Below are 27,004 nucleotides of genomic sequence, written 5' to 3' on the forward strand. Positions count from 1 at the left end.
CCCTTAATTCAGGGTAGAGCCAGGTGACTGGATGGAGCTGAGCATTTACTAGCCGAATGCCCTCCCTGATGCCATGCAGAGTTCACAGCAGGTATTTTTTTCTTTGAGACCTAGAAAGAAACATCTGCCGCTACTTGGGATTGAATTCTCAATCTTCAAAGTGGGGAACAAGCTTGTTCATCACTAGGCCACCACACCACTCTAAATAACAACAACACTAATTTGTTATATATATCACTCTCCTATCCAGAAGACACTCAACAATTCGCCGAGGTGGCGCAGTGGTTAGGGTGCAGTACTGCAGGCCACTTCAGCTGACTGTTATCTGCAATTCAGCGGTTCAAATCTCACCGGCTCAAGGTTGACTCAGCCTTCCATCCTTCCGAGGTGGGTGAAATGAGGACCCAGACTGTGGGGGCGATATGCTGACTCTGTAAACCGCTTAGAGAGGGCTGAAAGCCCTATGAAGCAGTATGTAAGTCTAACTGCTATTGCTATTGCTATTGCTAACTAGAAAAAAAAATACAACACGAACAAATAAAATCAGATTTTGAAAAATTAAAACCACAATTCATTCAGATTGGAGTGGCTAGGGGTAAAGCAGGAGAAGAGTTTGTCTTTTCTAGAAAAAGGAAAAAAACATGGTTGCGGAGATGATTATCTTATGAAATAATTCCTTTGCATAACTCGACAGCAACATCGATGGGGGTCATTTTCTATGTATTGAACAAATGGAGAACTTCGTTCAGAGAGCATATTTTAGATAGCCTCTTCTGCTGATCTTAGCAGGTTTATGTCGAAGCAAGCCGGCTCTCAAAAAGTCTGCTTTTACGAAGGATGCCTTCTCACTTTCTACATCCGCTCCCCCAGTTAATTATATTCATCTCTGTTCTCCTAATTTTCCCCCAGTGTTGTCACTTTGTTCACACAGGAATTGCTCGAAGGCCTTGACAGGTTCAGCTGTCCTTTTCTGCATCGTTTCTGTGGTAAAGTAGCATAAATTGAGGCGCCGTGCAGAAATCCAAACTCTTTTACTTGAATGCATTCTAGGAAGGGAAAATATCATCTCTTGAGATAATGGCTTCCTCTGTCTGACTGTTAAAGTATGTAATATATTCTATATTTTGTACTTCAGAACAATGAAGAATATGGCCTTCTACATATTCTTTCAGGTGTTTGAAACTACTATCCTATTGATTGCCCTTTGCTTACTCTTCATGGAATTTAGTTTTTAGTCTCCGTCTCCTTCATTTCTGAACCGCTCCAGTTTATGTCTGTGGAGATTCTCAGTCCAGGTCATGGTTGTCCCAAAAGTTCTTTTTGGAAGCCAACTGGACTTGGTTTTTAATCTCAAAAATGTTTTGCTTCTCATCCAAGAAACTTCTTCAGTTCTCAGTGAATGGCGAGGAACAGAAGGATTTATATACTTTTCAGAACTCATTTATATTATACTCAACACATTTATATTCTGCAAAGCTTTATATTCTATAAATCCTTCTATTCCCCACCATTCAGTGAGAACTGAAGAAGCTTCTTAGATGAGAAACAAAACATTTTCAAGATAAAAACCAAGGAAGTCCAGTTGCCTTTTGAAAAGCACCTTTGGGACAACCATGACCTGGATGACTGAAACTCTCCAGTTTATCTGAATTGAAATGCAAACCCCGAAATGGAAGTGTGACCAACAAAATATATTTTGGGAGTTGCAATGCCAGAACATCACATATTAAGTAGACTACATTGGCACCAAAGATTTGTATCAATGAGCCCACAATACTGATAAAGGTCCCCCTTGCACATATGTGCTAGTTGTTCCTGACTCTAGGCTGCAATGGCCATCTCTGTTTCAAAGCCGAAGAGCCAGCGCTGTCCGAAGATGTCTCCGTGGTCATGTGGCCGGCATGACTAAATGCCGAAGGCGCACGGAACGCTGTTACCAAAGATGGTTCCTATTTTTCTACTTGCATTTTTACATGCTTTTGAATTGCTAGGTTGGCAGAAGCTGGGACAAGTAACGGGAGCTCACTCGGTTACGCGACGCTAGGGATTCGAACCAATGAACTGCCGGCCTTTCTGATCGACAAGCTCAGCGTCTTAGCTGCTGAGCCATCTATACTTAAGGAAACATTGTTTTCCAAAGGGCATCAAAAAGATATTTCTGATTGGCCAAGGGCTGTAATATCATTTATTTTTCTTATTGTCAAAATATATTTAATTTTTGCAAGGCAGTTGGCCATCTATTTACCTCCGATACTAGAAAGCAGTATATCTCTGATAGTGGTTGCTCAATAACGCTAGATGGCAGCACTTAGCTAACTTTAGTTGATTTCAAAAAGTTAAGGTTAAATCGACAATGCTCAAGTTAGATTAGAACGTCAGAAAAATCAGAGCTATGAATTAGAACATTTAGTTGCAACAATCACAGATGACAGTGGGAAACCATGTTTAAATTGTACCCTTAAAAAGTGTATTTTGTCATCAGTCTTCATTCTTGGTTCAAAGGAGGCTTGATGTCACCTGTATCTATGACTTCACTGCCCTTTCCCCTATTTTCGCTCTCCTTAAAAGTACAGTATTGGTAATCCTTGACTTACAACAGTTCCTTTTCTGAATGTTCAAAGTTGCATTCTCGAGAGTCAAGTGACAATCTTTTGTGACCTTCTGACAAGCAACGTCAATGAGGAAGCCAGTTTCACTTAACAATCAGGTTACTAACTTAACATCTGCAGTGATTCACTTACCAACTGTGGCAAGCAAAGTCGTTAAATGGGGCAAAACTCACTTAACAAATGTCTCACTTAGCAACAAATTTTGGGCTCAATTTTGTAAGTTGTAAGAACTATCTGTGTTGTAAAGTAGACTGTGGAGGCAGGTTTTTGATGTGGCTTTCTAGGATATTATTACTTTAGACTGCAGGGCTGTAGGACAAGCAACTATTCGGGTTTCTCGCATCCAGAAAAAGCTTCACCAGTGGAGAAACATTTGGTCATTTCAGTGGTTTGAACTGGCAAAAGTTTATTTACCTTGAGAGCTAGACTATGTTATATCTTTCAAAGCTGTGGCGGATAGAAACCTAGATTTAATCTCTTCCTGTTCTTTTAAAAAGTAATTTTATAAACAGTGATTTTTTAAAAAAATCCAACAATTAATAGAGTATGATTCTTATAAAATATGTTAGTATATATGTGGTAGGTAGTTGCTAGGAGTCAGAAACAACTTGATGGCGCATAGTAAGTTAATAAAAATATTTAAATGCTGAATAATTGGAAGGTCTTCTGTCCTGTTTTTTTAAATGATTACTTGAGGTTTCTTTTGTTTCTTATTCTTCTTGTTTGTACTTCATTGTTTGTCCACCTTTTGCATTCTTTTGTATTATGAAATAAATTAGCGTAAAATATACAAATATATGGTAAGAGGTCATTTCAATGCATTCCAGTGCAGATTTATTTCATAATCAGCTGGGCCTAAAACCCAGGTGTGTTATCCAGTACAAATACATTATCCTTACAGGGATATTTTTTTGGAAAAACAAATACAGGAAAAAACCTGAAAAAAGGGCAAGTCTGAAAAATGAAGATTTAGAAACTTTGCTTTAAAAAAAAAACAAAACCTTTGCTTACAAGAACATGAACAAAACCAGGAAAATAATTAAATATAAAGGGCAGCTTTATGAAAGGACTTATCTTTATTACAAAGAAGGCATGGTCACTGTAATTGTATGAATCCCCAAACCTCAATTAGAACAATAAATTTAATCGGGGTCCAATTCAAAATCACCATAGGCATGATTTTATTAGGGTAACATTCGTGGTTAGGACTCTCCCAAACATTCTGCATTAATGCGTGAGAGTTTGCACGGTTCTTTCCCTTCACGTGGGCGACCCGGCCAGCATCCTACAGAAAGCCGGAAGTCTTCTCCAGGCAGCCACCGCGCCGTCTCCTCTACGCTTCCCCCTCTCTCTCTTCTTCCCGCCTGCACCCTCTCCCTTTTTCTTTCTTCCCCCTTCCATTTCTTCGGCGCATGCGCCAAAAATCCTTTACGGGCGCCTCCCCCCCCCCCTCCAGCGGATGGCCAGACTTAGAGAGAAGGCGGCGAGTCTCCTAAGCTCCAGAAGCGGAGCTCGCTATTCACCAACGCGGTTTACGACGACGCCGTGACGTCAATGCCATAGGGCGCACGTGGGCTTTACGCCGCTGGCGCAAAGGCGTTGCTCTTTGCCTGCTGGGGAGGAGAGGGACAGAAAGAGGCTTAAAGAGACAACAGCGAGCCATGGAGGGGCTGTGGGGGAAGAGATCTTGGGCTCCCCACCTTTGAACAGCCCGGACGGGGGAAAGAAGCTCAGGTGAGTCTCGACGGAGTGAGAGGCGGCGGCTTTTACCCCTGGAGGGCTTATTTTGTAGGGAGGGGGGGTTTCTCTTTGGATAGGCTTGCAGCAAAGGTGGGAGTGGGGGGGGGTTCCCTCCTGCATGTGCCCCAATGCATGTGCCCCAATGTGGGGAGCCGTTGGTGGCGGAAGGGAGAAAGAAAGGAGTAAGTTTCAGTTTGTAAGGCGGAGGAGAGGAAGAGGGCTCCCCCCCCCTTTAACATTTTGCAAGGACTATAATTACTCTGACTATATTTAACAGAGTAAAGTTTACTGCAACCTCCCCTCGCCCTGCCCCGTACTTTTTCTTCGTGTTTCATGGAGGCTGGTGGTGGTGGGGCTTGGAAAAGGCTGGAGAAACGAGGAAGCTTAAAAGAGGAGGGTTTGGCTGGAAGGCCTTCCTGTTGCTTCCTCCCCCCCCGCCTCCCAACCTAGTTTGGTGGAAGGGATGCTGAGCAGAAAGATGTGGGGTGGTGGGTAAGTGACTAGAGGATGGTACCCCACAATTTTTTTCCCTCCTAAAACCCGCCCAGTGGGCTCTTTCTCCCTTCTCCTTGTCTCTGCATTTAGGTGATGCGTGGAAGCATTCATTGGTGCTTGCCTTGCCAGGCACCGAGATTTACGTAACTTCCCACCCCGACCCTCTTCCAATATGTCTCAAAGGGCTTCAAAACTGGGAAAAACGGAATTTGGGGGAATTTTGGGAGGGTTTGGAAGGAGGAAATTGTGTACTTGGATGTCCATGAGGGGGGTTGCTTTTGTGATCCTTTGCAATGTAAAGGAAGCAGCAGCATGCTAGGCCAAATGTACTTGATTTTGGTTTTGTTTTATATATATATATATATATATATATATATATGTATGTATGTATGTATGTATGTATGTATGTATGTATGTATGTATGTATATATATGTATATATATATGTATATACACATACACAATTTGAGTGCTGTTGTTTATTTGTTCAAAATCTTTTTTTACAAAAAAATAAATAAACCATGGTGAAGGTGGATTAGAGCTTCTGGGCTTCCTTGCACGATAAGGTGCTTGTTTGTAACAGGAAGATTGAGATGGAGAGTAAACAGGTGAGCCCTAGTTTTCTTTAAGTGCTCCCCCACCTTGTTTCCCATTAGTAACCAGCCTTCCCACCCTGGTTGGTCTCTCTATACTTCTAAACAAATTATTACTAATCTCCATAATCAGGGTGTGTTTGTGGAAAAGAAAAAAAAAAGTGGGGGGGAGGCAGATGGAAGAAGAAAAAAAGCGGAAGGAAGGGAATTAAAAATTCCAGTCAAAAGGTTTTTGTGCCTGATTGATTGGCATGATATTTATAAACTGAAGATGGGTGCAATTTGGGGAGTGGGGGAGAGATGGGGCTATGTTTCTTTTTTCTCCTTTGTTGAATAGGTCTCTTGGACCCAATTGAATCAACCTTCTGCTTTTCTTCCACTTTCCCTTCTTTTTATTCACACATAAGCATGAAGATTTAACTTCTGGTCCTCCAGGGCAGGCAACTGTTGATGTTTTATATGGTAGTATCCCCCACCTCCCCAGCCCCTTTTTATTGCAGTTCTTTTTGTGATGTATCTTTTTGTATTTTAAGCAGGGGAATTCCATGCAGCAACCACAAAGCCTTCGTGCTTTCTAAACCCCCCCCCCCTCCTCAAAACCTGTGGTTTGTTTTGTTCAACCTGAGTTATAAATTAAAAGGTGTTTTCAGGAGATGCAAATGTTTGTAGGTTAGATCCAGTTTTGCATGGCAGTTGAAAATACAATAGTTGCATTAAGTATAGGCAGAAGAAATACTTTCTTTTTTGTGTACAAACGTGTATGGCTTATTTCCTGACTGTTGAAAACTAGAGTGTTTTTCAGGGTTAAATACAAAGTATTTTAACAGCATCACTTTCCCCATAGCCTCTATATTTTCTGTGGTTCTTTTATTGCCTCAGACTATGGATTGTTCTCTATTTGGCGTCTACCTTTTTAATTTCCACGAATCAAATTAAGTGAATTCATGCCAGAGTGTAAAACAGGTTGATTTAGTTGGATATTACCCACCCACCCACCCCTTTCCAAAAGGTGTTTGTCTGTAATTGTATTCATAAAGCCAGTTTCTTGCCTTTATTTTTCAGGTCTTTCTAGATCTGAAATTGAAAGCGTGTGAAATCCTTTGCCAAAGGAACTACAGACCAGGAAATACAGTGCTCAAAAAAATAAAGGGAACACTTAAACAACACAATGTAACTCCAAGTCAATCACACTTATGTGAAATCAAACTGTCCACTTAGGTAGCAACACTGATGGACAATTAATTTCACATGCTGTTGTGCACATGGAATAGGCAACAGGTGGAAAGCATAGGCAGTTAGCAAGACATCCCCAATAAAGGATGGATCTGGAGGTGCTGACCACAGACCACTTCTCAGTTCCTATGCTTTCTGGCTGATGGTTTGGTCACTTTTGAATGCTGGCGGTGCTTTCACTCTAGTGGTAGCATGAGACAGAGTCTACAACCCACACAAGTGGCTCAGGTAGTGCAGCTCATCCAGGATGGCGCATCAATGTGAGCTGTGGCAAGGTTTGCTGTGTCTGTCAGTGTAGTGTCCAGAGCATGGAGGCGCTACCAGGAGACAGGCCAGTACATCAGGAGACGTGGTGGAGGCCGTAGGAGGGCAACAAGGACCGCTACCTCCGCCTTTGTGCAAGGAGGGACAGGAGGAGCACTGCCAGAGCCCTGCAAAGTGACCTCCAGCGGGCCACAAATGTGCATGTGTCTGCTCAAACCATCAGAAACAGACTCCATGAGGGTGGTATGAGGGCCCGACGTCCACAGGTGCGGGTTGTGCTTACAGCTCTACACCGTGCAGGACGTTTGGCATTTGCCAGAGAACACAAAGCTTGGCAAATTTGCCACTGGCACCCTGTGCTCTTCACAGATGAAAGCAGGTTCACACTGAGCACATGTGACAGTTCTGCTGCCTGCAGCATCCTCCAGCATGACCGGTTTGGCAGTGGGTCAGTAATAGTGTGGGGTGGCATTTCTTTAGGGGGCCGCACAGCCCTCCATGTGCTCTCCAGAGGTAGCCTGACTGCCATTAGGTACCGAGATGAGATCCTCAGACCCCTTGTGAGACCATATGCTGGTGTGGTTGGCCCTGGGTTCCTCCTAATGCAAGACAATGCTAGACCTCATGTGGCTGGAGTGTGTCAGCAGTTCCTGCAAGATGAAGGCATCGATGCTATGGACTGGCCCGCCCGTTCCCCAGACCTGAATCCAATTGTGCACATCTGGGACATCATGTCTCGCTCCATCCACCAACGCCACGTTGCACCACAGACTGTCCAGGAGTTGGGGGATGCTTTAGTCCAGGTGTGGGAGGAGATCCCTCAGGAGACCATCCGCCACCTCATCAGGAGCATGCCCAGGCGTTGTAGGGACATCATACAGGCACGTGGAGGCCTCACACACTACTGAGCCTCATTTTGATTTGTTTTAAGGACATTACATCAAAGTTGGATCCGCCTGTAGTGTTTGTTCCCCACTTTAATTTTGAGTGTAACTCCAAATCCAGACCTCCATGGGTTGCTAAATTTGATTTCCATTGATAGTTTTTGTGTAATCTTGTTGTCAGCACATTCAACTATGTAATGAACGAAGTATCTAATAAGAATATTTCATCCATTCAGATCCAGGATGTCTTATTTTTGTGTTCCCTTTATTTATTTTTTGAGCAGTGTACATAAGGTTCCCCTCACCCCCGCTTTCTCTGCAAAGAATGCTAAAGGTTAGTTTGTAAAAATAAGACAGGGAGGAAATTCTGAAGTTGCAGAATAAGGACATATGGGAACAGTCTTGTTTAATTAAGATGAGGGAATTCAATACATGTGCCAAGTCTGAGAGGCAGAAATAAAACAAAGCGATAAGTTTGCTTCCTTTCTTCTTTTTCCACCCAAATTCATCTCCATCCCCCCTATCCAAAATTTAGCTGATGAGGGTCTTGGGGCTTCAGCCTCTTTATTTCTGTCTCTGAGGTATGATCCATTTAGACTGAGAAGTAACTGAGGTAAAGCTTCAGGATTAGAAGGAATGCATGTAAGTTTTTCTTTTATTAGGGTAGTTTCAGATGGACTGAGTTTTATTTGAAACAAGGTGAGCCTGTTAGGCGTTACTTTCTGGTTGCGTGAGGTGTTTGATCTTGAACCGCCTAGTAGTAGCTGCTGGCATGTGCAGTAACGTGCATCTCTTCTGCGGGCAGGAAAGAGTGTGCCACGATTTGGCTGTTAACCTTTGCAGGTCTCCAGGAGAGGATTTCCCTTGCATGCATATTTGCACACTGAGAAAGACACTCAGAAATGTGACACTCCAAGTCAGCTGTTCGTAAAGCATAAATCAAGTTTGTCGTTTACAACTCCCAGAATTCCTAGGCAACCCTTGGTAACCATCAGCATGGCATGTGGATTGTGGTGCACTAATAGCCTTCCCCGTATTACCATGTAGAAGTCAATGTTTGCAGTTCTGGGGCTTCCTTAAACAAGGAATCCAATCTGTTCTTTACTCTAGAATTCCCCCATTGTTTTGAAGATTCCCTTGCCATGTGCAGCTACGGTACAGTGCCCATTTTAAGCCCGCATGCCATCCCAGTGAGGCTGCAGTAATATTGCATATGCTTCCCAGGGCTCTCTGTCATATGGCTTTCTGTGATAAACATTAATTATTTAACAGACTACTTGATGTGGAAAGCAGAGAATAAAAAACAATCGGTTTTTGTTCGCTTTTTTGTTGCTTATGTTTGAGAAAGGTGCGTTCTTGTGAAAGCAGCAGCTTGTCTGGAACAATTAGGTGGGGGGGGGAACCTTCCATCATATTTTTACTTGTTCTTGTTAGTTGACTAAGACAGAAAATCTAATATTTGACCATTTTGGGAGAGCAAAAGAAGATGGCAGGAAACCTGTGGGTGTTATAACCAATTATCTTTCCAGTTTGGTTCCCTTTTTCTCCTGAAGCTATCTTGGAAAAAAAAATACTGTCATGGGATGTAAAAGGCCAGTGTTAAATAGCTGTTCTGTTCGTCACCAATGTCACAGTGCTACTGTGTTGAGTGTTAATCATTAAAAGTTATCTGAACTGTTGATTTTCACATTTGTGCCCTGGGACTACTGGGTAATATTATTTGCTGATCTTTGTTGAGCAAAATTAGTGCTGAGATACAGGTTTTCTTTAAACAGAACGTGTCAGCCGTGATTGATCTTTCTTTGCAGGACATGGATGTGAGTGGCATGTAAGTGGCTTAAATGCAATGTTGGTTCATGTAGGGTGAGGTGTGACAAAATTGCCCAGGGCCATCCAGGATACGACAGGATGCTTTTTAAATGTCTCTCATTTAGAAAGAATGTTCAAAACCATGATTGAGGATTAAACTATGTGGAAAATGTAGCCTTAGAAATGCTGGCCGCAATCTTAAACGTGGTTTTTTTCTTTTTATTCATTGAACCAAATAAATATGAGGTGCTTAATTTTTGGGAACGGTGCAAGATTTTACAGAACCAAATTCAGTTCTCAGCCCTTCTTTCCTCTTGTGGAAAACGTTCCTCCCCACCTGTGTCTGCAGGAATAGTATACAGAAGCTTTCCTCTGTTTTGTTTTTTTTCATCTGCTTTAGACAAAATGAGCTGTGCAAATGTCATCGTAGGAGTTAAAAAAAATAAGTGACTCAGCAAATGGTTGAATGCACCAAGGAATTTTGTTCTAAGTAGAAAGCTACTGTTCCTTATCAGCAAATATTGGACAACAATTCTCACCAGCCCAGGGATGGTATACACTTACCTTCCCTATTGGTTCACAGATCCTTCCGCGCATGCGTTTTTGGCAAAAGAATGGCCTAAATGGGATGCCGTAGAGCCGGTCGCCGGTGGGCGGAGCCACCGGCGATTTCCGCTACCGCTTTGGGCGATCCGGTCCAAACTGGTAGAATACCACCTCTGCATCAGCCCCGACTTAACTTGTGGTCACGAATTAAGAAAGCTGAATTCCTACAGTTCAAAAAGAGGAACAAATTAAATTCCCGTTCCTTCAGGAAGCAAAGAAACTCTCTGGGCCCAATTCCTTAAGAATGTACATCATCAGTTGAGCCAAGGTCTTTTTAATAACAAGACAAGGTGTTAGCCCTTCCTAGTCCTCATTTAGCAACTGCTTCACTTAGCAATCATTCACAGTTATGATGGTGATGAAAAATTAACTTTTATCAGTCCTTGCTTTTATGACCTTTGCACGTCTATAAAGCAAAGGAAAGCTGAAGCAAGATCATTTAAATATAGTTGGTTTCATATAGGGACTGCCTCATGAATGATTGAATGGTCAGTCCTAGGTGTGGTCACTAAATGAGGACTACCGGTATTAGTACCAGCAACAGAGGCATGCTGCTTTTGAATGGGGAGGTACTTTTAACAGAATAATTATACCCTGTCTGTAACAGAATAACAGAGATGGAAGAGACCTTGGAGGTCTTCTAGTCCAACCCCCTGCTCAGGCAGGAAACCCTACACCACTTCAGACCAATGGTTGTCCAATCTCTTCTTAAAAACTTCCAGTTTTGGAGCATTCAAAATCTCTGAAGGCAAGTTGTTCCACTTATTCATTATTCCAACTGTCAGGAAATGCCCAGTCGCCTAATCATCTTTGTTGCTCTTCTCTGCACTCTTTCTAGCATCTCAACGTCTTTTTAAAGATCTGCTTATATTGATATTGGTTTCCTCAGTACTGGAACAAACTCAAGCTGTAAAGCAATAATTTAAAGCTCTCTTCTGCATCTGTTGAATAGGTAGATTAGGCTGCCATTGGATATATGAACTCCATTTAGCTAACTATGGTCGATAGGTTTCTATGTCATATATTACATAACTCTGCCTCTTTTTTAAAAAAAAAATCTGGTTAAGATGTAGGGTTTTCCACATCAGCAAGCATCCATGCATCCTTATGCTTTAGAATAGCAGTTCCCAAGCTAGAATCTTTAAGGGCAAGTCCAGACTTGTTAAGGCATTAGATTGGATGTTTCTGTATGGAATTGATGCTTCGGTGGATTGGATTAGATTACAGTTTCTGGCCCTCCCCTGGAAAATAGGTATGCTGGCTAGAAAGTTTGTTGGTCGAATCAAGAGGGGGAGGGCTGTTAATGAGTGTGTCATGATATCAACCCCCCCCCCCCACATTTCTTAAATGTATGATCAGTCATGCCAGTCTTAGTGTCCACATGATAGTTCATAAGCAGCAACTGTGATCACAGTCACAAGAAGATCCCACACTATAATACTTATTGTGTAGGTAGTAGGTGGATTTGTTTCTGCCTTTGCTTCTGTTTCATTTTAGGGTTAGGGTCGCTACCTATATTTTGTAAACAACAAAATGTGGAAGAGTAAAATAAGAATAAAGTGGAAGAAATAAAATCTTAACTTGAGTGAACTAGAAAGTACAAAAAGAGGGGGTTAATTGGGATACACTCGTGTGTGTGAATATATTCTTGTTTCAAATATGTTTTATTTTCATTTTTTCATTTTCATTTCATACAGTCACATATATACTGTGCATGACTGGGGCCATATAACATTGAGCAATAAACACAGCCATCCTTATCAAAAATACTCCCCAAAATACAAAACCAATATACCACTTCAACCCTCCATACACGCTTTCTTTCACCCCCCTCCAACTTTCCTTTCTCCCCTCCAACTTTCCTTTCTCCCCTCCAACATTCCCCTCTCCTACTTCCCCTCCCCCTCTATCACTCCTTTCTCCCAATACACTCCCTCCCTTCCATCTCACCCTCCTTCCGATCCTCTCTCCCACCCTCTCTACCCCTCCCTCTTCTTTCCCTCTGCTCCTCCCTTCGGTGTATTTCTACTATCTGTCAATATATTCAGCTTCTTATTTTTACACTAAAATTAAAAAAGGCAACAGTATACAAGTGCAATCATGTTACTTTAAAATCTGGCACTATATTTCCCCCCTCCCCCCTATGACCCCACCTCCCTTCCCCCCTCCCGACTTCCCAGAGCCCGTACACGGTATAGCTTTTTATCAAACACAGTCTAAGATATATTAAAACCAAGAAAATTAAAAAAAAAATAAAGAAAAAAAAGGGAAAAGAAAAAAGAAAGAGAAGAAAAAAAGTCAGTAAAATCTCTGCGTTGAACTCAGCTTCTTGCCATTACACAAACTTTAAACAGTTTACATTGTTCCTAATCTTAATTGTTTGATTACCTGCAGGATTTCCCCAGAAGTTATTTGTTGATTGTGTGAATATATTCTTATAGTTGTATGTGTACAACGGGAGTGAGTTTGGTACTTTCTGAGCTCCGTGTTGAGCATTAATAATGTTACCTAATCTAGTAATTGTTTAGCTTGTGCAATGGATGGCCTATTATTCATAGAATCATAGAGCGGGAGGGGACCTGGGAAGGTCTTCTACTCCAGCCCCTTGCCTAAGGCAGGAGTTTTATACCATCCCAGACAAAGGGCTATCATATCTTTTCTTGAAAACTTCCAGCAATTAATTAAACACCTGCAAATTTAAAACCAAGTTCAGAGAACATCCCTGGACAATTCTCATAACTCATTAGGAAAGTAGAATAAAAATAAATGAATGGTATACACTTGGTGCAATCAAGATAAATTAGGACTGCAGGTCCCAGGATTCTCAGCGTCTGGCCATACTGGCTATAAAATAAGTGGGAAGACAGGTAGTCCTTGACTTAGAACAGTTCATTTAGTGACCGGCACTGAAAAAAGTGACTTATGACTGTTCTTCACACTTACGACTGCTGCAGCATCTCCATGGTCACATGATCAAAAATCAGATTCTTAGCAACTGGTTCCTCTTTATGACGATTGCAGTGCCCTGGGGTCATATGATCAGCTTTTGTGATCTTCAGACAAGCAGAGGCAATGGGGAATCCAGATTCACTTAACAATCATGTTACGAATTTAACAGATGCAATGATTCGCTTAACCACTGTGGCAAGAAAATTCATAAAATGGGGCAAAACTCACTAGCAAACGTTTCACTGAGCAACAGAAATTTTGGGCTCAATTGTGGTCGTAACTCAAGGACTTCCATGTGGTCATTTCAGGTCTGGGAAGTGTTTGGCTGAAGAAAGCTAACCCACGTTAATATAGTGTGTGCGTAGGTACGTATGTGTACACTTTCACTTTGAAATCTTCCAGGTTTTAATCTGTGGTTTTGAGAGTGTCTAAATACTTTAACAACTCTGTGTCTGGTCACAGATTGTAAAGTTACATCATGGAGATACCAGTGATTTGGTGATAGCGTTTGGGATAGGAAACTTAGGAAGGTTGTAGGAGGCCTACAGGTGTTCTCCTAACCCAATGTTGGCAGCTTGAAGATGTGTGGACTTCAACTCCCAGAATTCTCCAGGCAGCCATGCTCTGTAAGGAATTCTGGGAGTTGAAGTACACACATCTTAACATAGCCATGGTTGAAAAACAGTGCTCTGGCTTTTTGACCATACCTTAAACCAGGGATGTCCAACTCAATTTCATTGAGGATTGCATCGGGGTTGCGGTTGACCTCAGGGGAGCTGGGCAGGCATGGCTGACTGGGTTGGTGGGGCCAACTGGGTGGGAGTGGCCAGCTTAATGCCACTCCCCAAACTGCTTCGCACTGGGTAGACCGAGCCGAAGCCACGCTGGCTCAATGTTTCTTCTTCGCATTGGGTAGACCAGGCCGGTACAACAGGCTGCGTGCAACTTGCCTAGCAGCCTTGGGTGACCCAATGGCAGTTTTTGAAAACTAATCTGCTGCCACAAAATGTTGCTACCACCTGGAAGATTCTGCCATGTACATTTCCCCTCCAACATCTCCAGGCCTTTCGGATGCTGCCAGTTGCAATGTTGCACTACTAAGGTTTTTTAAGGTTTCTTTCCTCCTTTGCAAGTTGTGCAGAGACCAGAATTACTCCATGCTTCAAATAGGTATCTGTGTCCATATACAGGTAGTCTTCGACTAACAACAGTTCATTTAGTGACCATTCAAAGTTTACAATGGTAACTTATCACTGCAGTCAGTTAAAAAAAAAGAAACCTGACTTACCATTTTTTCACACTTAAGAATATAGCAGCATCTCCATGGCCATGTGTTCAAAATCGAGGCACTTGGCAACTGTCTCATATTTCCTCATATTCTCATATTTCCAAGGTCATGGAAATCACCGTTTGTGGCCTTCTGACAAGCAAACATCTACCTCCACGGAAATTGTGAATGTTGGCTTGTTTTTAATATGTTGTCTTTGTCTAGTTTCCCCCTTTCCCTTGACTTTTGTGAGCCGCCCGGAGTCCCCCGGGAGTGGGCGGCATACAAGACATACAAGACAAAGTCAATGGGGAAGTCAAATTCACTTTAACAACCATGTTACTAACTTAATGCAGTGATTCACTTAACAACTGTGGCAAGAAAGGTCGTTGTTGTTGGTGTTAGTTGCGAAGTTGTGTCTGACCCTTTGCGACCCCATGGACAACGTTCCTCCAGGCCTTCCTGTCCCCTACCATCCTCTGGAGTCCATTTCAGCTCAAGCCTACTGCTTTGGTGACCCCATCCAGACACCTCATTCTCTGTTGTCCCCTTCTTCTTTTTTCCTCAATCTCTCCCAGCATTAGGCATCTTCTCCAGGGAGTCCTCCCTTCTCATTAGCTGGCCAAAGTCTTTGAGTTTCCTCTTCAGGATCTGGCCTTCTAAAGAGCAGTCAGGGTTGATCTCCTCTAGGACTGACCGGTTGGATCGCCTTGAAGTCCAAAGGACTTGCAGGAGTCTTCTCCAGCACCACAGTTCAAAGGCTTCCATTCTTTGATGCTCAACCTTTCTTATGGTCCAACTTCCAATAAAGGTCGTAAAAAGGGACAAAGCTCACTTAACTTTCACTTAGCAACAGAAATGTTGGGCTCAATTGTGGCGTTAAATCGAGGACTACCTGGAAATCCTATATTTGGGATGAATCTGAATCCAGATTGCGTATCTCTAAGAAAGGGCCTGTTGAGAATCCACCCACCCTTTCTTATTTACATACATTGGAAGCTGAGTAGTAGCTCTTCTTCAAGGTTAAACCCTCCTCAATACACACACACACACACACACACACATGCCCAAACATCCTGAAAGTCCCTGCCCTGGAATTAATTTGGCCTTACTGCCCCTTGCATTATGCAAAGAAAATCAAATCGGCATTGTTCCGATGTGCCTTCAGCTCTAATTGATTGTGGGTGCTATCAACAGGGAATTTGAATTGTGTTTGCATTTTCCTTCTTTGCACTGTATTGCAATTTCTATCTTTTTGCTTTGTTAATTTCTATTTTTGTATTGTCTCTGCTGCTCATTGCCTTGAGTCCACAACAGGTTTGGGGAGGGTTGTAAATCCAGGTGTTCGATTGATTGCCTGTGGACATTGGAGTTAATGTTGTTCATGCCACCAAAAGGGAATGATAAAGGATGCTACTAGAGATTGGATAGTACAAAATCAAACAGTTAAATCAATCAGGGTGTTTCACTGTCCCTACAGGGAAAGGTTAGATGATAAGCTATGGATCAGCCAAAAAACTGCACCCAGAGCATTAAAGTAGAGTTCAGAACTCCTGTTTCTTTCATTTGCAGACTGGGAGAGAAGGAATATAAATTTCTCCAGTTATGCATGTGGTTTAGGTTTAGGTTTAGGTTTCGTTTTATTTATATGCCGCCCTATTCCCAGCGGGACTCAGGGCGGCGCACAAACCCAAAGGGGGAAAGGGAAACACAAAAACTACAAATACAAGCATTTAAAAATAACCAACAGACACACAAATCGAGAGGGGAAGGGAACTCATCAACCCCAGGCCTGCCGACACAGCCAGGTTTTAACAGCTTTTCGGAAGGCCTGGAGAGAGGTGAGGGTCCGAATCTCTGCGGGGAGTTCGTTCCAAAGGGCCGGAGCTGCCACAGAGAAGGCCCTCCCCTGGGTAGTAGCCAGATGGCATTGGCTGGTAGACGGAACCCGGAAGAGGCCAGCCCTGTGTGATCTAATGGGTCTTTGGGAGGTAATTGGCAGCAGGTGGTCTCTCAAGTACCCAGGTCCAATACCATGAAGGGCTTTATAAGTGACGACTAGCACCTTGAAGCGTATCCGGAGACCAATCGGTAACCAGTGCAGCTCGCGGAGGATAGGTGTAACGTGGGTGTACCGAGGTGCACCCACAATCGCTCGCGCGCCTGCATTCTGGACGAGCTGAAGTCTCCGAATGCTCTTCAAGGGCTGCCCCATGTAGAGCATTGTATTGCAATGCTTGCAATACAAGCATTGTGGCTTGCAAGAGTCCTTATCTTCTCATTAATCCTTACTATTAATATTTATTAGTATGATTTTATCTGTTATCAAATTATTATTTTTTTGTTAGCCAAGTGCCCTCTGGCTAGAAGAGCAAGATATAAATCAAATAATACCAAGTTACTGGAAATCTGTAAAAAAAATTCCTTTGGGTAACTTAAGAAAAATCTTGTTTTATTTTTCAGGCTTTAAATACAGAAAAAACAGTAATCCTACCTGTGATAAGGTAAAGGTCCCCCTTGCACATATGTGCTAGTCGTTCCCAACTCTAGGGTATGGTGCTCATCTCCGTTTCAAAGCTGAAGAGCCAGCGCTGTCCGAAGATGTCTCAATAGTCATGTGGTCGGCATGACTAAATACTGAAGATGCACATAACGTTGTTAGTTTCCCACCAAAGGTGCTTCCTATTTTTCTACTCACATTTTCACATGCTCTAGAACTGCTAGGTTGGCAGAAGCTAGGATAAGTAACGGGAGCTCACTCCGTTACGCAGCGTTAGGGATTCGAACCGCCAAATTGCTGACCTTTCTGATTAAGAACCTCAGCGTCTTAGCCACTGAGCCACTGCATGTCTCCACTTGTGTCTCCACCTGTGATACCCTCCCTAGAATGCAGGTAGTCCATGCTTACTGAATCCCTTGGTACAATGGTGTTTAAAAAAAAGCTGATTTGTGACTTGTTGTCACATTTGAGAGAGTTGCAGCATCCCATGGACACATGATTGCCATATAGGTGCTTCACAACTGTTGTACATTCACAACTGGTTTCTGCCAAGCTGAATTTACGGAGCACACACAAGTAAATTGTGGTCACATGATATCTTGCTTAGTGATTGTGGTGGCTCACTTAATGACCAAGTAGGAAGTGATGTTGTACACTTGCTGCAGTAACATTATTTTCCATTAAACAATGTGTCAGCATTCCAAATATCAAGCAGAATTAAATCAGAGTCCAAGGCAGATCTATCCTTAAAGTTCCAATTTAATAAGACAGACATGTTGGCATCGTACTGTGGAATCCCAATTCTGGAAGTTACATCGGATTCCCACCCAGTTAAAAGTTCATGATCTTGTCCCCACACCCACAAATCTATCACATGGTCCAATCTTCTTCCACGCTGGCATCTCCACCCAGCTGGTTCCGGTCAGGTGCCGAGGTGCGGAGACAAAAGATGACCTTGGCTTCTAGAAAAGAATGACAACAACACATTCCACAATTCTACTCCTTTCTATTCCCCCCTCCCAACTACTACACTAATAAAACAGCATTATGAAATAAGAGAGAGAGTGGCAGGCCAAAGATCCTAAAAGGGATATAACTGCAGGCCTGACAATGGAGTGGCCAGTCCAAATTGTAGTCACTAAGTGAGGACTACCTGTAATAATGTGCTTGAAAACGAAGATAAGCAGATGATTATCCGAGAGACGTTTTCTATAGTGATAGCCGTCTTCCAATTTATTCTCACAGGAGATTTGCTAGCTGTATCATAACTATTTTGAGGTTGCTGGATAGAGTCGGTTTTACTCTAATTTTTCATAAGCCTTAATACTAGTTCAGTATAGGTAGAGATTGACTTACTATGGTGACCCGCCAGCAGCCAGCAGAGCTGGCAACCGATTTGGTCAGTGAGGAGGTTGGAGAGGAACATGGGCCAGTCTTGGAGTCTGGGAAAGGCTCTGATGAGGGCTCTGTGTCGGAGGCAGAGAGGGGGCCAGAGCCATGTGCCAGTTATCAGCTACCTTCAGAGTCAGACATCAGTGAGGCAGAAGAACAGCAGGAGCCTGTTCCCAGTGTGCTCGTGCACTTAGTTGCCAGACAAAGGGAACAACTAAAGAACAGGGGTCGACTTGGGAGTAAGGCCACAGGTAGACAGTGAATGGCCCCTCCCAGAAGAAATAAAAGAGTGAGAGGGGAGTGAGGTTTGCAGGAGACAATTAATTTGCTTAATTGGTTCGTGAGTCTCCGAGACTCCTTGCCAAGTTTTGCACATATTGGCCTGGCAGCTCTCCAAGCCAGATCAGGTCTGTGACTGTAAATCCTCACTCGAAAGACTTTGCTGGATGTGAATGAGCAGAAGTCACTGTCAGTTAATAAAAGGGTTTTTTTGTCGGGACAAGAAACTGCTTCATGCTCTTGGGAAGCCTCAGTCAAAACACTTACAATCATTTGTTCAGTGACCATTTAAAGTTACAACAGCATTGAAAGTGACTTATGATTGCTTTTCACATTTATGACCATTGCAGCGTCCCCGTGGTCATATGATCAAAATGGTTGGCAACTGGCATGTATTTATGACAATTGAACTGTCCTTGGGTGTGTGTGTGTATCATGCGATCACAATTTCTAACCTTCCCAGCCAGCTTCTGGCAAGCCAAGACAACGGGGAAGTCAGATTCACTTAATGACTGCATGATTCACTTAAGAATCATTAAGTGATTTGTTTAAAACTGAACGCACTTAACAACTGACTTGCTTAACAACAGAAATTTTGGGCTCATAAGTCCAGGACTACCTATACATTTATTTCATGTTGTTTGTTCTGATTTTCAGGATTGTCCTCTTGTTTGATTCCACATTCTCCTGGGCCTTTTACACTGCAATAGGAAAGGGCTCATGGTGGAAACACACTGTTCGAAGCAGTAGGAGAGGCGGTGGCCCAGTGGCTAAGACGCTGAGCTTGTCGATCAGAAAGGTCGGCGGTTCGAATCCCTAGCGCCGCCTAACGGAGTGAGCTCCCATTTTCCCAGCTTCTGCCAACCTAGCAGTTCGAAAGCATGCAAGTAGAAAAATAGGAACCACCTTTGGTGGGAAGGTAACAGCGTTCCGTTCGCCTTTGGCGTTTAGTCATGCCGGCCACATGACCACAGAGACGTCTTCGGACAGCACTGGCTCTTCAGCTTTGAAACGGAGATGAACACCGCCCCCTAGAGTCGGGAATGACTAGCACACATGTGCGGGGGAAACTTTACCTTTAGGAAAGGGCTCATGGTGGAAACAGCATTTGAAGCAGTAGGCAAGCAAAATGTTCTGGTTTGGAGCAGGGAGCAAAGTAAATGGGCCCAAATCTAGCGCCCTGCTGCTACTCCCAAAATTTGCAACCTCGTGGAAGAGCAGGGAGGAAGAGGGTGGCTCCTTTTTCAGAGAAATTGGCAGCACAGTTTGGCAAAACAGATGGCAAACCAGGGCTCCTTTCTCTGTTCTGCCAGCCTGCAATAGCAAAGTGAACAACATACGGAGGGGTTTTTTTTTGGCTGGTGTGCTGGTAGCAGTAGGCCAAGGATCTCCTGGGGGGTAAAGCTCCCTTCCCATCTTGATGATTGCCTGCACTTTCTTGGAAAGGCCCAGCCTGCTCCTTCTGTTTCAGCCGCACCTGTGTATTTCAGTGCTATATCTGTCTCTCTATCTGCTGCATAATGCTGCTGTTCAGAACAGCCTAATGGGAACAGACTGTCTGAGTAAGTGTTCCTGGTAAATTCCATGCCTGCCTCCCACCAGTTTCAGTGCAGAGTCTAATGGCATCGGCTAATAAATACAGACCAAATGTTGGCAGCAGGGAAAGGTTCATTATTTCGGTCATTATTTCGGGGAGTAATTTTTCCAGCATGGCGGGATGACTTTCATAGAGCTCCCAAGTCATTCTGTAGTGAATAGTGCTGCCGTCTTGCTTTTTTCCAAGGTTATCTTTCCCCACCCCCAGGGAGAGTTTTGATTTTTTTTTTAAGCTGTTGTGGATATGGGGGCAGGTCCTAATGCAAGGCCATCCTTGCCAACCATATTAAAAGTGTGCCTCAGTGAGCTGGTAGTTGGACTTGGACTAAATATTACATTCCCGATATTTTTGTAAGTGATTTATTGGGGATATTTTTTCAGTCCAGTCGGCTTACTAGATAAAAAAAAAGTGGATATTCCTAAAAGAATAGGCCAGTGATAGCTAACCTTTTTGTCCTCATATGCCAAAATCGCATGTGACTGCACATGTACGTGCCACACCCACAATGCAATGCAACCCGCACCCCTGTGCATGCATGCACAACTTTCCCCTGCGTTACACCCGCCCGCTGCGCTCTACCCGTGCATGCACACAACCCCCCTGTGCCCAATTTTGGGCCCAGCAGGCCTCCCTGAAGCCTTCTGGGACCAAAAATGGACCATGGGGAGGGCATGGCGCATCCACTCGTGCTCCCACACACACATGCGCTTGTGACCCCATGCACATATGCCCCCCGTACGTCCATATGTCTCCCGCATGCGCAGCAGAGACCCAAAAATCAGCTGGCCAGCAGGAGGCATGTGCACATGGACAGTGGAGCTGAGCTGGGTGATGGTTCATGTGCCTGCAGAGAGGGCCCCGTGTGCCACCTGTGGCATGCGTGCCATAGGTTTGGCATCACAGGGATAGGCTCTTGGGACTGTCACATTCTGTTCCCAAACTGTGGATTCACACTGTCAATATCATGATTGATTGAAAAAGGCACAGTGGTCTGGGTTCACTTGATGAACCAGAGAGACGTGGTGGCGCAGTGGTTAGAATGCGGTATTGCAGGCTAACTCTGCCAATTGGCAAGAGTTCAATCCTGACCGGCTTCCATCCTTCAGAGGTGGGTAAAATGAGGACCCAGGTTGTTGGGGGCCATGTGCTGACTCTGTTAACTGCTTAGAGAGGGCTGTAAAACACTGTGAAGTGGTATATATACATTGAAGTGCTATTCCTATTCCTATTCACAGATTTACAAAGCCATAAGGGGGTGGTTTGATTTGACTTTGCATTCAGGTAGTCCTCGTCTTACCACCACAATTGAGCCCAGATTTATGTTGCTAAGTAAGAAATTTGTTAAGTGAGTTTTGTCCCATTTTACTTTTCTTGCCACGTTTGGTAAGTGAATCAGTGTAGTTGTTAAGTTAGTGACACAATTGTTAAGCGAATCTGACTTCCCTATTGAGGTTACTTGTCAGATGATTGCAAAGGATGATCACGTCACCCTGGGACATTGCAACTGTCATAAATATGAATCAATTGTCAAACATCTGAATGTAAATCACGTGGCCATGGGGATGCTGCAATGGTCATAAGTGTCAAAAATGGGCAAAAGTCACTTTTTTAGTGCTGCTGTAACTTTGAATAGTCACTAAATGGACTGTTGTAAGCAGAGGACCACGGGTATTGTGTGCAAACAGTTGTTGTATGAATTGTGATTTGTGATTGAGCATGATGTGTGAACCTATCATGTTATGGCTTTGTGCAGTATATAAACCCAGCATATCGATATGTTTAGGTCCTCCATCCGCCATCCAATACTAAAAGTTAGCCATTATAGAGGTCTCTTCCTGGGAATTAAAGGTAGTCCTTGACTTAAGAACCATTTGTTTGGTGATTATTCAAGCGGCATTGAAAAAAGTGGCTTACAACCAGTCCTCACATTTATGACTGCTGCAGCATCCCCACCGTCACGTGATCAAAATTCAGTGCATGGCAACTACAATTGTATTCATAATGGTTGCAATGCCTCTGGGTCATGCAGTCGCCATGTGTGTGACTTTCCCAACCAGTTTCTGACCAGCAAAGTCAATGGGGGAAGCTGAATTTGCTTAACAACCCCATGATTCACTTAACCATGGTGATTTGCTTAACAACAAGGGTTGTAAAATCTGGCACAACACACTTAACTGTGGGGGAAACAGTTTACCTTTACCTTACATGTTCTGACTTGATACAACACAATGGTTTAGATCAGTGTTTGTCAACATGGGAAATTTAAGTTGTGTGGACTTCAACTCCCAGAATTCCTCAGCCAGCAAAGCCAGAGACTTCAACTCTGGGAGTTGAAGTTCAGATGACTTAAAGTTGCCAAGGTTAACAAACTCTGCTTTAGATATCCATGTTATCTTTCTTGAGTTTCATTTACACTGTGGCCTGGTGCTTGTGAAGAATTTATTGATCATTCTAAACATTAAAGTTGGACCTCCATTTTGCTGGGGTGTAGATATGACCATATGGCCTCAATTTCTATGAAAGTGGCGGTGGTAACATTGCTTGAATCAAACTTTATTGTTCTCTCTTTTCGCATTCATGTGCTTAAAATAGTTTCCTTATGAATAAAGCGAAATCTAGGTCCTCAAATTCCTGATCATCTGCAGTTTTACTTGTAATGTATAACAGTAGCTAAGATTATAAATTGAAGTCCTGTTTGTGCAGTGGGCACAGAATTACCTAAGGAGATGAGGTTATAAATCAGTTTGCAAATACTGTACAAAATTTATCTGTGTTGGGGAAACCAACAAAAAATTAATAGCATCCTTTGTTATAAGGCAGGCGAGGAATTGCTGTTATTTCAAATGTTAACAGGGTTACAGAGTTAACAGAGGGGCCTTGGAGATATCCAACCCCATTCTCAAGCAGGAGACCCTATATCAGTGATGACTAATGGACTTAGTGGCCAATACACATGGCCAAATCCCCAAAATATAATGCGTGTGCGGCCCCTGTGCATGCACCCCCCGCATGTGCGTCCTCCCTTCACGTGTCCCCCCCCGCTCATGTGCACATACCTCCCCCACCACATGCGCCCTGTCCCCCCTGCATGCGTGGAAGAAACCTGACAATCAGCTGCCCAGCAGGAGGCGTGTGCAGCAGAATTGAATTGGGGCGACAGCTTGAGTGCCCACAGAGAGGGTACTGCGTGCCACCTGTGGCACGCATGCCATACGTTCGCCATCATGGTCCTATATCATTATTGAACTGCAGTTATAACCGATTCCGGACAGATTCTTAAGAATATTCACATATATATTCAGCATAAAGCATAAAATTGCAACTGCACAAACAGTTTTTAGGGCTTCTAGAGTGGCCTATGTTATACCATGGTTAGGGTTGATTCATATTCACTGTTTTTTTATAACTCACCTGTGGATGGTGTTACGTGCTTTTATGGTTTTTATATGCTGTGTTCTGCTTTTACATTGTTTTACTTGTTGTAAGCTCCCTCCCCAATCGTGCTTGAGATGGACATACATACATACATACATACATACATACATACATACATACATACATACATATATATATATATATATATATATATATATATATATATATGCCATACAGTAATAAGAACTACCAGTGGTTTTGCCCCTTCTTATTTAAGGTAGTTATTGAAGCCTTTTAGAATAGCTTCAGTAGATTTTGGTCTTTGACTTACAAGGAGCTTTGGATATGCGTGTAAGTTTTGTGTTTTCTTTAATTTTGTGCCAGCATTATAATGGATTGGTGGCTTTTATCTGCTTTCTTTTGCTAATTATTAATTGTCACTTAGTGGCTAAGATGCTGAGTTTGTCGATCAGAAAGGTTGGCAGTTCAGCAGTTTGAATCCCTAGCGCTGGCTAAAGGAGTGAGCTCCCATGACTTGTCCCATTCTCCATAGTGAGGGGGGATGAGTATCCAGAATGGGTTGACTTTGTCCTCTCATGATTGGGTGAGTCAGATAAGCTCTTTGGGTAACGCCCGGTTTTGACGAGTTCTGCTCGTCATTCTGGATACTCCTCCCCCCACTATGAGAAGAGGCGTATCAGGTAAGTACCAACGCCCTGCTTCTGCCAACCTAGCGATTCGAAAGCACGTAAAAAATACAAGTAGAAAAATAGGACCCACCTTTGGTGGGAAGGAAACAGTGTTCTGTGCGCCTTCGGCGTTTAGTCATGCCGGCCACATGACCACGGAGACGTCTTCGGACAGCACTGGCTCTTTGGCTTTCAAACGGAGAAAGTCAGGAATGTCTAACATATGTGCGAGGGGAACCTTTACCTTTAATTGCAGCTTAACATTTTTTTATTTTACTTCTTTTTCAGTTCTTTTACTAAGTTCTTCATTAGCTCAGCAAAATTACTGATTGGGTAATTTGAATAACAAGTAAACAGAGGTGATTTTGGGGGGAGGTCAGAATTTCCTTACTCTCTTTATACCAGGGGTCTCCAACTCTCTGTCTGTAGACTGGCACCGGTCCGCGGCAAGCCAGAAACCGGTCCGCGCAAACAAGTGAAGCTCCATCCATGGGATGTAGGTAGTATATGAAACCATACCCCACCCAGTCTGCAGAAAAACTCTTTCCACGGAACCGGTCCCTGGTGCCCAAAAGATTGGGGGCCATGCTCTATACGATGAGAGAAGAAAAGGCCCTTAACTCTCCAGGAAATTAATGAGTTCCCTCAAAAGGATAAGCTTACTGCATTTACCCTTCTTAAATCAAATCGGTCTTACATTTAGCTAATAATTTGACAGTAATACTCATTAATATTTCAGCTTCTTTTCTTCTTATTTTGCTATTCAGATGTAATACTTTCACGAGTGTAATCCTTAATTTTAAATCTCCTGATATACAGGTATTAGTCCTTGACATATGCCCATAATGCAGCCATTATGATCACAAGTTGGAATGATTGTAAAACAGGTCGGTCACATGACCAAACCAATTTTACATTTTATTTTATTTTAATATTTTTTTTTTAATTTTCAGAACAATCACAACACATACAGTCTTCCTTCTTTACATGCTGTAGAAAGTGTACCAGTTGGTTACAAAAGCCTTTCGTGCATCTCTTCCACAGTCATCAAGCATAATTCATATTAACTCAAGTATTTTAACTCGGGTATTTATACATGTCACCATCATCGTGCCTCCATTTTCATTTGACTATAATTGTTTAAAAGTCCTTTATCATAAAATATATCAAGATTTAATACATAACCAGATACTGGCATTTCATTTACTATTTCTAAAAACCTCCGATAACACGGATTTTATTTATTTTATTTTTTTATTATTTTGCAGCAGAAAACGGGGGCTCACAATACAAAGCCCTCTTTGCATAGAAGTTCTTTGAAGAGAGTCATAAGTCTGGAACAGGGGTCAGCAACCCGTGGCTCTGGAGCCGCATGTGGCTCTTTCATCCTCCACCTGCGGCTCCCTGTTGCCAGTGGGCTCCACAATGGATAGGGCTTTCTGTTAGGAGAGGCAGAGGAAAAAGGACTCCGTGCTAGGAGGAGACTCTATGGTGGGGGAAACCGGACTTCTGGTCAGCTCCAGAATTGAACGGGGGGCTTCCAGTTAGCACCTTTGGCTCTTTGAGTGTTTATGGTTGCCGACCCCTGGTCTAGAAGGAGTGCTGAATGCTCCAGATTCTGCACTGGGTTTGCAGTGCAACCCCATCCAGTACTAAAAATGATGCAGACAGAAGGACCCAGTCCCAAAGCCACTGAATCTTGCCAGGGTTCACTGAAGTCTCTTATTTCCCAACCAGACCCCCACAGCCTCCAGGCACTGGGAGGAGACAGCCATGACATCACTTAATTTGCCAGGAGCAGCAATGTTTATTTTGGCTTAATGGAGACATGTAAACCAGTAGTTCAACTCGGCATGATGTATCAGCCCACCCTTTAATTTTTTTTTCTTTTTGCTAAAAATAGATAAACTTCCTCTTCTCAAAAGGCCTGCTTAAACTATCACCAGCTGCTCTGAAGTTGTCATAGCAAGAAATAGCACACAGGTAGTCCTTGACTTATGACTGGTCACTTAGCAATGTTTTGAACTTACAATGCATCCAAAGAAGAGGACTTATGACCAGGAGTGAAGTCAATTTACCTTCGCTACTGGTTGGCAAATGTGAACGCACGTGCCAGCACCTCGCATGCGGAGGACCTTCCGCGCATGCGCACAGCGTAAAAAACTGGACGTGATGACGTCCGGGCAGGTGAGCGGAGCCTGCTACCAAGTACGCCTGCAAAGTTAAGTAGAACTGGGGTGGGGGGAAACCCGCTGTGCCACGCGATATAGATTAGTTAGAAAGCAGGAAAGCCGACAATTCTAGCTAATAGTGTGTCGCAGCTGATCATTGGAAATACCTTTTCACTCGAACTGGTAGCATTTTTTTTTTGTTTTTTTGTTACCAGTTTGGGCGACCCTGTTATGACCCAGATCTGAAGTTCTGGTGGTTTCCCTCCTCCCTGCAGTCATGTGACCACATTTTGGGCATTTGGAACCGTGGCGGCATTTACATCTGTTTGCAATGCCCTGCAGTCACGTGACCCTGGCTTTATCGTGGTTTATGGTGGTTTACCCTGGCTTTATGGTGGATTAGCGACAACCAAGACTGCATCATAGAGCAGGGATCCACAACTCCTGGCCCACAATCCACTGCTGGGCTGCAGCCTGTTTGGAACTTGGCTGCGGAAGTAGTGGGCATGTGCGCATGTGCGCACAAAGCTACATTTGTGAAAGCGCCCTGTGC

The 27,004-nt window shown here is 43.3% G+C and overlaps 1 protein-coding gene across 1 annotated transcript in view; it reads left to right on the forward strand.

Moving 5' to 3' along the window:
- The first annotated feature begins 4,061 nt into the window (after positions 1–4,061).
- Positions 4,062–27,004, forward strand: part of CSNK1G2 (casein kinase 1 gamma 2) — a 132,456-nt gene continuing 109,513 nt past the window's right edge. Inside the window, exon 1 of the mRNA XM_032209282.1 lies at positions 4,062–4,343. The gene's annotated coding sequence lies outside the window, so the exon portion shown is untranslated. The remainder of the gene's footprint in view (positions 4,344–27,004) is intronic.

The sequence above is a fragment of the Thamnophis elegans genome, chromosome 1 (genome assembly GCF_009769535.1).
Source record: "Thamnophis elegans isolate rThaEle1 chromosome 1, rThaEle1.pri, whole genome shotgun sequence".
Taxonomy (NCBI): Eukaryota; Metazoa; Chordata; class Lepidosauria; order Squamata; family Colubridae; genus Thamnophis; species Thamnophis elegans.